Genomic DNA, 9,389 nt, shown 5'->3' on the forward strand with positions numbered 1-9,389 from the left:
GTATACTATAAGCAAAGCTCTGTTAGCTCAGCCTCAGTAATAATGTAATTCAACTTAGCCCCTGGGAATAGCAACAACATCAGGTTTCTACTACAAAGATAAATTTACTGCACACAATACCTGTTACTATATATTTGAAGCATGTTTGATAGTAGCCAGACACTAGTGGTACATGGTATACCTCAAGCTATTTTTTCTTGTTAAAGGCTAACCCAGGCTATAAATACATTTTTATTCTTACTCTCACCATTAGCCAATTCTTTTTAGTCAACATTGCATGTACATTAGTTCTATGCAATATATTAGCCAATATTAATAGGAAAGGAAGCGATACATCTGGGTTCGGGTTTTTAAATTTTTTTTATATTTTTCCCCTAAAGGGGAGAATTTCAGCCCTTTTCAATAATGAATCTAATAATTTTTCCAGGGGGGAGGCAGAATCTCCTAAGACAAGTATTGGGACAATAAGACTACTGTACTTTGGTCTGTCTCATGGGTTCCTGTGAAACAGTTCACAGACCCAAACTTGGCAACAAGTGCCATATAGCACTGGAGGTTCTTGGAAAGAGTTGCCCATACACACATTGCTCTACTGATATGTATGGGCTAGGCTGTCTATTCTTCCAGCTCTAGGAAAAGACAAGACAGACAAAGATGCTGGCATTGGAACCACTGGACGAGCCTGGGCTCCTGGTGGCCCTGCCTGCGGAGCAGAACGCTCCTACCCCTGTCTCCATTCAAAGCTCTCCCTCCCTTTCACTCCGAGGGCTGTTCCACATGTTTGCCAAATCTCTCCCCAGATGGAGATCTCCACATCTAAGCACAGATTTCCCAAAGCACTGGACTGAAATGTTGATCACCCTTGCTGGACAACACCTCTCTGGTACAGAAGAAATCCCACCACACTTAAAGTCTCCATCAACCACTTTGGGTCCATTGTTGGAGAGACAGTGCCTTGATTAAGGTAATTGGAGACTTTCAGACTTAAGATACTTCGAAGGACACAGGATCCCACTACGCAATACATTAAGTGCCACTTAATTTGATTAGAAGCACTGACATGCAATAAAACACTCATGTTAGGAATGGCAAGAAAAAAGAACACTGTCTCCTGACCAGACAGCAAAAACTTCCATTTTGAATGGTGTGGTGCCTGAGAAGAACTAAGCAGCCTTTGAAATCCAGCCCTTAACCAGGAGCTGTCTTAGGACATGTTAAAACGAGGGGCACTGCTCTTTCAAAACATCTAAGTTTAAGCAAACACACACAAAGAGCATAATGTATATGCAACAACCTTTTAAAGAGGAAGCAGTATTTCAGTTTTTCCCCAAGTTGTTGGCTCACAGGAAAACATCTAATGTAAAAAGGGAACCTACCCAATCTGCCCCTCTGCCACCTAAGGGCAAATTATCCAGGCACCTATTAAAAAAACCTCCTGATGCTTTACAGCTTAAATGTCTTATACAGTTAAACTGAGTTGTCTTGAGTTCACATGCTTTATGTTATTTGATATGTTTTAACTAGGAAGATACCTGGATTCATTTCAAGATTTTTTTTTTTTGAACTAACCTGTTTTTGAGCACAGACTCTCTCATGCTAGCACTACACAGATGTATTCAATCTCTCTGCATGCTGCAAAAGTATTTAAACAAAGTTTGAAACAGAGTAAAAAAAGGAGTGGGGGATCCTGACTGCCAGACCACTTGGTTTGGTTTCCACTTTTGTATTGGGTTTATTTATTTATTTTGAAACACCATAAATTTCAATGTATTTGCAAGCTCTTCTGCATTTTTGTTTTCTGCTCCACACCAGACCCATGATTTTGATCAGGTTGATAAGGAACAAAACACACACCTAAAGAGGCCTTTGCTGGTTACAGACACACTTGGCTTTACAAAACATTGTACCAGCCATTACTAAAACATGCATCAAAAGTCCTTTTTTGTCTTCTTCAAATGCCCAGGATGAAATCTTTGCAGTAACAATATTTATAAAAATTTGACTGAGAGATCTACTTTGGACAGTTTGTCTTTGAAGATGGAGTTTTTTGTTCCAAATCATGCACACACAGAGGTATCTGCGAATCTCTCCAACTGTGTCACTCCAGTCCTTAAGCCATTTAACACATAACATGCACGTGTCCTTTGAATGCCAAGTCAGCTACGTGTCAAAGACAAATAGCTTGGCATAGCCAACCCATTCCAGTCAGCACATCAGTAAGAAATCTCATCTGTATTCAGTATTATGCCCATCAATGGGAATGGGGAAAAAAAAATAAAAAGGAAAAAAATTAACACATACCCACAAATTCTTTTACAACCTCAGTAACTTTAGGAATAAGAAAATTACACAGACTTTGGCCTGAAAATACAGTTTGCCCTAAGGGGGAACGGCTTCTATTTAGTAAGTGAATTAAAGACCATGAACAGCTTTGCTTTCTGCCCTGATGGCTGGGTCCAAAAACATTTGAGTTACCAAAAGAGCTTTGCCTTTGCCTATATTTTTAGACATATTTAGGCATTTAAAGCCAGCTGCAACTGAAAGCCAGAAACTGTCCCGATTAACTGTGAACACTATGAAGACAATTATCCCTTAACCAGGTATTTAGTGCAAAGCTTCACCTGCAATCAAGATCTGAAACAGGATGATGGGCTTGTTGTGGGCACTATCACAATTTAAACATGATAACAGAAATATCTATTGAACTAGATATGCATTTATTATTGCAGTAATGCTCTATCAGGAGGGCTAATGTTGCATAGGCTGATGTAGCATAGGAATGCCAGGTATTATTTTTATACACAAGTTCTTACACCCTAAATCTCAGCACTTTTACAGAAATTGTGGTAAATACAGCTGAAAACAATCATATAAGAACACTTGATCTGACCCTCCACAGGGTACATCTCCAAATGCAGTTTGTATGTTCCAAGAACAAAATTTTAGGTTAGGTTTTGGTGGTTTAGGATACACAGCAAATGTGGTATGTTGCCTGGGGTGTAGCAATAATTTAAATAATATTGAAATGCAACTTGCTTAAATTGTATTTTACTCCTGTTTTAGCATTGACCAGGAGCCTGGAGAAATTGTTATACAATTCATTAACACTCCTAAAAATGGTTGTGTATCTGAGTCAGGAAAACACCAAGGTACTTGCGAGGTCAATACCTTCAAGTCATTGTATTCAATTCTAGACAGAGCTGGATGCACTGCCTAGTATTGTCCACTGTTTCCGTCCCAAAATCCCATTTTCAATTTCACCTAATTTTTCATACACTAGGCTCTAGCCTCTGCTAAGTGTCTGCTAGATCTGAAGCATCTGAGCCAAAACACTTCTCTCTTTCTGACATCAGGGCTCCTAAGTGTACTTTCCAATGCTGTAATTTAATTTTTAAATTGAGGATATTTTCTTTGGAAAGCACTACCCAGCTTTCAAATACTTGACTTTGTGGCCTTAGTGATGCTCTTTATAAATAGAGAGGTTTTTTGTATATACATCCATAAAGACTAAAACGTCACATGGGTTGTTAAGGAAATACTGGGATACTGGATTATATGAAATGACTTACATTAATACCAGCAATCTCTCTGAACCCAGCCAATTTATAATTTACATTGCTCTAGAAACTATTTATTTGAATCACGCAGACAACTTCAGTACCAAACTGCTCCCACAGCATTCTGCCAAGACTTCTAGAGCTGTCAAAAAAAAAAAAAAAAAAAAAAAAAAAAGAAAAAGAAGCCAGTCTACATTTGTAGGGGGGGATATAACATGTATTTCAAATTATGTTTTTCCTTCCTTGTTTTGACTGCATTGAACAGTTAAGCAAGCTTTACCCATCAAGTAAGCTTTCCTATTTTGCACTCTATTTACCATCAGAAGGACACGTACAGGTTGGGTGGTAAGCACCCTCCTTCCAGGACTGACATTTACTGTGCATTTACAAACAGAATATGCAGGTCCACCTGGCCTTTAAACCATGTTGTTTTTAGTATATGAGCAATGGATGATATGCAGAGTGACACTTGTTTTCTACAAGAAAAAAAAAGTCAAACAAAATAAAAACAATGAAACCCCCATATAACACTTATAAATATGCATTATTTAAAGAAAAAGCTTGAGATCAGTTATTACAGGTAGAGATGAAGACAACAAGCAGAGATTTTCAAAGCAATTCAGTGAATCCTCTTAGTGTGGCCAGCACAGCACAGTTCAGCTCTCGGCTGAAGCGCTGCCAGTAACGCCAGGTACTCGTTCAGAGCACCGCAGCAACAACGGGAACAGCAGCAAACTACTGTCAACTCTGTGCTATGCAGGACTGCCACGTACTTCAGCTGGAGAAGTACCTTCAGGAGATTCCAACTGCACAAGGGAAAAGGGATTTACCAGCTGTTAGCTCCTGTGGGTCAAGAAAACACAACGTGAAATGCTACAAAGCAAGCCCGAGCTCCCACAACAGCCTGTGATTTAGGGATCTTCACCTCAGCCTGCTGACTCACATGAAAACTGCCTCCTGCTTTGATGTCACTTGGATTTTAACACGTTAGACAATACAATTCAAGAAAAGAGTTTCTTCCTAGCAAAGACCACAACAGTTTAAGAGATGAGAACAATGAATGAGGCTATTAGAATATTTCCCTAATTAGCACTTTGGAACACCTGATTGCATCCTTGTCAAGCAGAATTGACATTACTACCATAAGACACAAACTGTGTTTAAGATGCTCCCAAGTCCTAAATAAATAGATACCTACATTACATTCACCAGACTGTAAAGATCCAGAAGGGAATAAAACACTGGGAGCTGCCACCCTCCCACTGAGGTCTGATGCTCTCAAGCCTTCTTCCACTATCCAACTTTCCAAAGAATCTGTAGAAAATAACAACTTTTTAGTAGACAACATTTTCCAATTTAGTCTATAGTTTTGAACTGCCATCCCTCTGCCACCAGCCTAGATTAAGAGCATGCCATAACTGAACATACTTTCTTATCTAACCAATTAATTAAAATTTGTTTCTCTTAACTAATAAACTGGATCACAAATTAGCTGCAAAAAAGCCATGTACTTGCTAGGATATCTTTAAATGAAATTCCTCAAAACCCCATTTGTGATGATGTACAATGACACATGTTATCTTGAATACAGAAAAGAAACAAAAGTGTTTTCCCCCATGTCAAGTGATTCAGAGTTAGTATAGAAGCAGAGTAGACTCTGTGGGCAAACAGAGCTAATATTAACACACAATGAGTAAGTTACTGCTTGTTCCCTAAGGGTCAAGTAGCTTTTATTCATCTTCATCTGCCAAAAAACACTACACAAAAGACAACTACCCACCAAGAATCCTACCAGAAGCCACACCACCATCTACCACCACCTCTCATATGGCAACAGGCATTTCAAAACATAGCTTGAAGAAAAGCCTGTGATGTAATGGGAATAATATAGATTGCATTCTTCTAAGTCAATACCAAAACAATGACCGACTCAGTTTTTGAAACAGCAGCACTATGAAAATGCAAAATTGATTTACAAGGGAAATAACAGCCAGAGGTTACTATGGCTGCTAAAGTTACAGGACATTTTTTAAAGAATTCATATCCAGTTTTAAAAAAGCTAGCAAAGGCAATTTAATGCACCATCTCAAAGTGAAACAAGTTATTCTCCTAAATTACATTTGTTTTTTTAAAGCATTATCTTTCCAGCACCAACCAAAGCACAGCAAGGACAGCGCTGCACTTTTAACTGGCAACAATTTTAACAAGGGAAAAACTAGCGGCCTTTTGCCTTCTTTCAGTTCAGTTCTTGATCCATAAAACATTCCCCTTACAAAAGGAAACAAACTAATGCTGGCCTTTCTTAAAAGTTTTCACTTCTCATCTCTTACATGTTAATTTCTCACGATTTTCACAGCAAGTAAGAGCCTTATGCCAGGTCATTTGGCCTGTAACAAGTGGAGCTGAACAAAAGCAGGCGTGCAATGTCACCTCTAACATCACATGCAACAGGGACTGTTCCAGCACAGTTACACTGAGCCCAGCTCGGTTCAGCCAGCCCTGTCCAACAGCTCATTTCATAACCAGCAAAGGGTCGACACAAGGGCTGCAGTGCACCTTGCTGGCCGAGGCAGTGGAACTGCCCCATTCCCCCAAATCGCTCCAGTCCAACCACCCTACCAGCAATGCAAAGCCTGGGGCATGAGAGGCTTCACCTGGACCTCCTCTTTGGGTTACATGATCGTGGTGTACATGACAGCCTGAAAGCACCACCCTAAAACCACCTTTCCCTTAAATGATGTCAGCTGCCTCAATCCTCAGGCAAGAGTCAAGGATAATGACTGATTTAACCAAGAGACCATTAAATCCCCAGATATCCTAAAGCATAGCAGCACTCCATCTATTGGTCAGGAATTAAGGATGTGCTTAATCATCATCATCACCGTGCACTAACCTCTATCATTAAACACTCAGCCCCTAAGCAGCCCACCCCTTCCTGCCTGAGACTTCACATTCTTCCAGCAAAAATTAAACTCAAGTAATAATATCTTCTGGAAAACAATGCGAGTAACACTAGAAGCGTTAACACGACAACATCTAAAGTTAAAACTGGTATACTCTATTAGTCACACAATTATCATTTTGTTTCATTGAGAAATACATGCACTTCTTACTCAAAGCAGCATTGAGGAGCTTGTCTGATAACAGCCAAAGAGCTCATGCCGTTCCCTGGGTTGACACTTTCTTTCCCTGCAAGTACTGGATGCCACCAAGGAGGTTTGTACAATTTGTTCACACAAAATTTCCAGCCAGCAAGGCCACTTAAGTGACCGGGTAGGCAGTCCTGAGAACTCCCTGGTCCAAGGCAAACCCTGGCAGGGAGGCAAAAGGGAGTCTTTCACAGCAGAACTGCTGCCAGAGCAGACACGTGCAGAACCTGCCCCATCTTGCACTGCTCCCCCCAAAAGCCACCACCATCCCTTCCTAGCAGATCACACACAGCCATACATCTGCCACACCTGTGCTTTACTCCAGTCATCAGCAACTGGACCAGAAGGTAAGTGAGACAGCCTGAAGCTGCCCCAGGCACACCAAAACTCTTTGAAAGGCTGAGGTTACATTTGTCAGCTTCATTCCTCTGGTACCAAAGCTCATTTAAGCAGAAACTTCTCCCACACAATTCAGCAATTCCATACATTCATGCTTTTATAACCCTTGGCCATTTGTTTTTTGCCCAGATATTCACTGCCATTGATTCTATCTATTTGTATTTTTAAACTTAACTCCTCCACATAGTGGCACCATGTAGATGAGACACAAACCTACACATTTTTCCTCCACTTCATATCACATCCCTCCAGACACGAGTCCAGGACATGTGAATGAAAACCAGCAGATTCAGGCTCAACCTGCCTGTAACATAATGATGTTGAGAAGACAGAGGCAACCCACCTCCACAACCGGGTTGTTGCTTTTGAGGCATGCTCTACCCTCCTTATAGAGCCAGTCCAAAGCTTCCCTGACAAAATCACATCACTCAGCCATGCAGACCCTGCCTGCCCTGAAGTCTGCAGCGAACACTGACTGATAACTCCGCTCAGAATTCCTAAATAAGCTTTTTAATGCGAGATGAAAACTGACCAACACCGAGGAACAAACTCCCAAAAGGCCCCTCGTAAATCCTCATTCCTGGAGCCTAAAGTTCAAGGCAGCACTCTTGAATTTCCTCCTCGCTAAGACAAGCACAGAATGGAGATAATTCCAGACTGCGAACAGAGCAGGGGGCTGTGTGGCCACGGCGAGCCCGCAGCAGCTGGGCTGATGCTGGTCACGCCGGTGGGTCCGCGCTGCCGTGACCAGAATGCCTGAGCCCGCACCGGGAAGCGCATTCCCGGGCTCTCCGCACCGCGATTCACGGCGAAGGTGGAGCTGCGCTCGACTACGAAACCCCCAAATAACGTAAATTTTAAGAAGTTTTCCGAGACGCATAAGGAGTCCGGAACCTTGCGGTGGAGCAAGAACAGACCGTAGTTACAACAATTACTCCCAAGGTTTTATTTGATTAGCGGAGTTTCGGAGCGGAGGCGCATTATTTAAAGCCCCGTCCTCCTCAGCCCAGCGCCGAGGCAGAACGACAGCACTGCAGCATCTCCCCCGGCGGAGAGCTGGCGTAGACCCGCGGGCAAGTTCCCCCGTGGCCCCGCGGCGGCCGCGGTCCCCCCGCACCGCCCCATCCCGCCGCCGGCCGCGGCCCCGCTCTCCCCCCGCAGCCCCGGGGCGGCCGCGGCAACGCGGGGGAGCGCTCGGGGCCTCCGGCCGCCGCCGCCCCCCCTTCTCGACCGCGGCTCCGGGGCGGCCACGGCCCCGCGTTCGGCGGGAAGGGAGAGCCCCCGCTCCCTCGGCGTCCCCCTCGCGGTGCCCGCAGCCCGGGCAGCGTTACCTCAGCGGGCCCGCGCCTTTGTGCTGCAGTCCATCCCCGCGCCCGGCGGCGGGAGCGCCAGCACCACCGCGGGAGCGGGCGGGGAAAGGGGCGGCGCACTATGTGGCAGGAAGGGACACCTGGGCTCCTCCTCCCGCGCCGCCCGCCCGAAAGGATCACTATCTGGCAGCGCCAGGGGGCTCGCCCGCCGCCCTTCCCCAGCCGCCCCTCCCCAGCCGCCCCTCGGCCAAGTTGGAATTACGGCCGCCTTCCCTCGCCCTTCCGCGGCTTCCAACTTGGCCGAGGGGCGGCGGCACCGCCAGTGTCCTCCGCCCCGGTTGCCCTCCATTGTTGTCCCCCGCCCCACGCCCCACGCCTCGGCTGTACCTGCAGTGCGGGGCTGGAGCATCGATCCCCGAGGGGCCATGGCGCTGGAGAGGGACTCCTCGATGGCCAGCGCACAGCTGAGGCGGCGGGGGGATACAGGGAGCTGTATGCGGGGAAAACGAATAAAGAACCCACGCCCCCCAAACAAACAACAACAACAAAACCCTGGGCTGGAAGTGAATTTTTGAGAAATTTAAGCAGTGGTTGGGGCTGAAAGGCGGTAGACGGCTTCTCCGGATGGCTCGTGCTGCTCAGGAGAAAGCTCTTTTGCCGAGAGCAGCCCTGGCTATAAAAAGCTGCACAAAATGCTAAAGTCGTCTTGGCAAACACTGTCCTTTCTTTCTCTCCTTTTTTTTTCCCTCCCTGTTTTTTGTTTTCTTGGCTTTCTGTAGTTGTTCCGCTTTGCTGCTGAAATCATCCCTGTCTTGGTTCCCCACCCAAAGTTACTTGGTTTGTCAGTTTCAGAGCTGGTTTGGTTACATCTGAGCGGCTCTCACCAGACGTTTGAAGTCACAGAAGCACTGGGTGATAGTTCTCCTTTTTGTGGAAAAACCCCCTCTGTATTTTAATTCTATTTTAATTATATT

At 44.6% G+C, this 9,389-nt stretch overlaps 1 protein-coding gene across 3 annotated transcripts in view; it reads right to left on the reverse strand.

Moving 5' to 3' along the window:
• ADD3 (adducin 3) overlaps positions 1-8,826 on the reverse strand; it is a 93,430-nt gene extending 84,604 nt beyond the window's left edge. For 2 of the 3 annotated variants that reach the window (XM_039553886.1, XM_039553891.1), the window contains exon 1: positions 8,437-8,533. The gene's annotated coding sequence lies outside the window, so the exon portion shown is untranslated. Of the gene's footprint in view, positions 1-8,436; positions 8,534-8,802 lie in introns of those variants that run through there. The other variant, XM_039553888.1, reaches the window with a different exon arrangement.
• Between the last annotated feature and the right edge of the window lie 563 nt (positions 8,827-9,389).

This window comes from Corvus cornix, chromosome 6 (genome assembly GCF_000738735.6).
Source record: "Corvus cornix cornix isolate S_Up_H32 chromosome 6, ASM73873v5, whole genome shotgun sequence".
Lineage (NCBI taxonomy): Eukaryota > Metazoa > Chordata > Aves > Passeriformes > Corvidae > Corvus > Corvus cornix.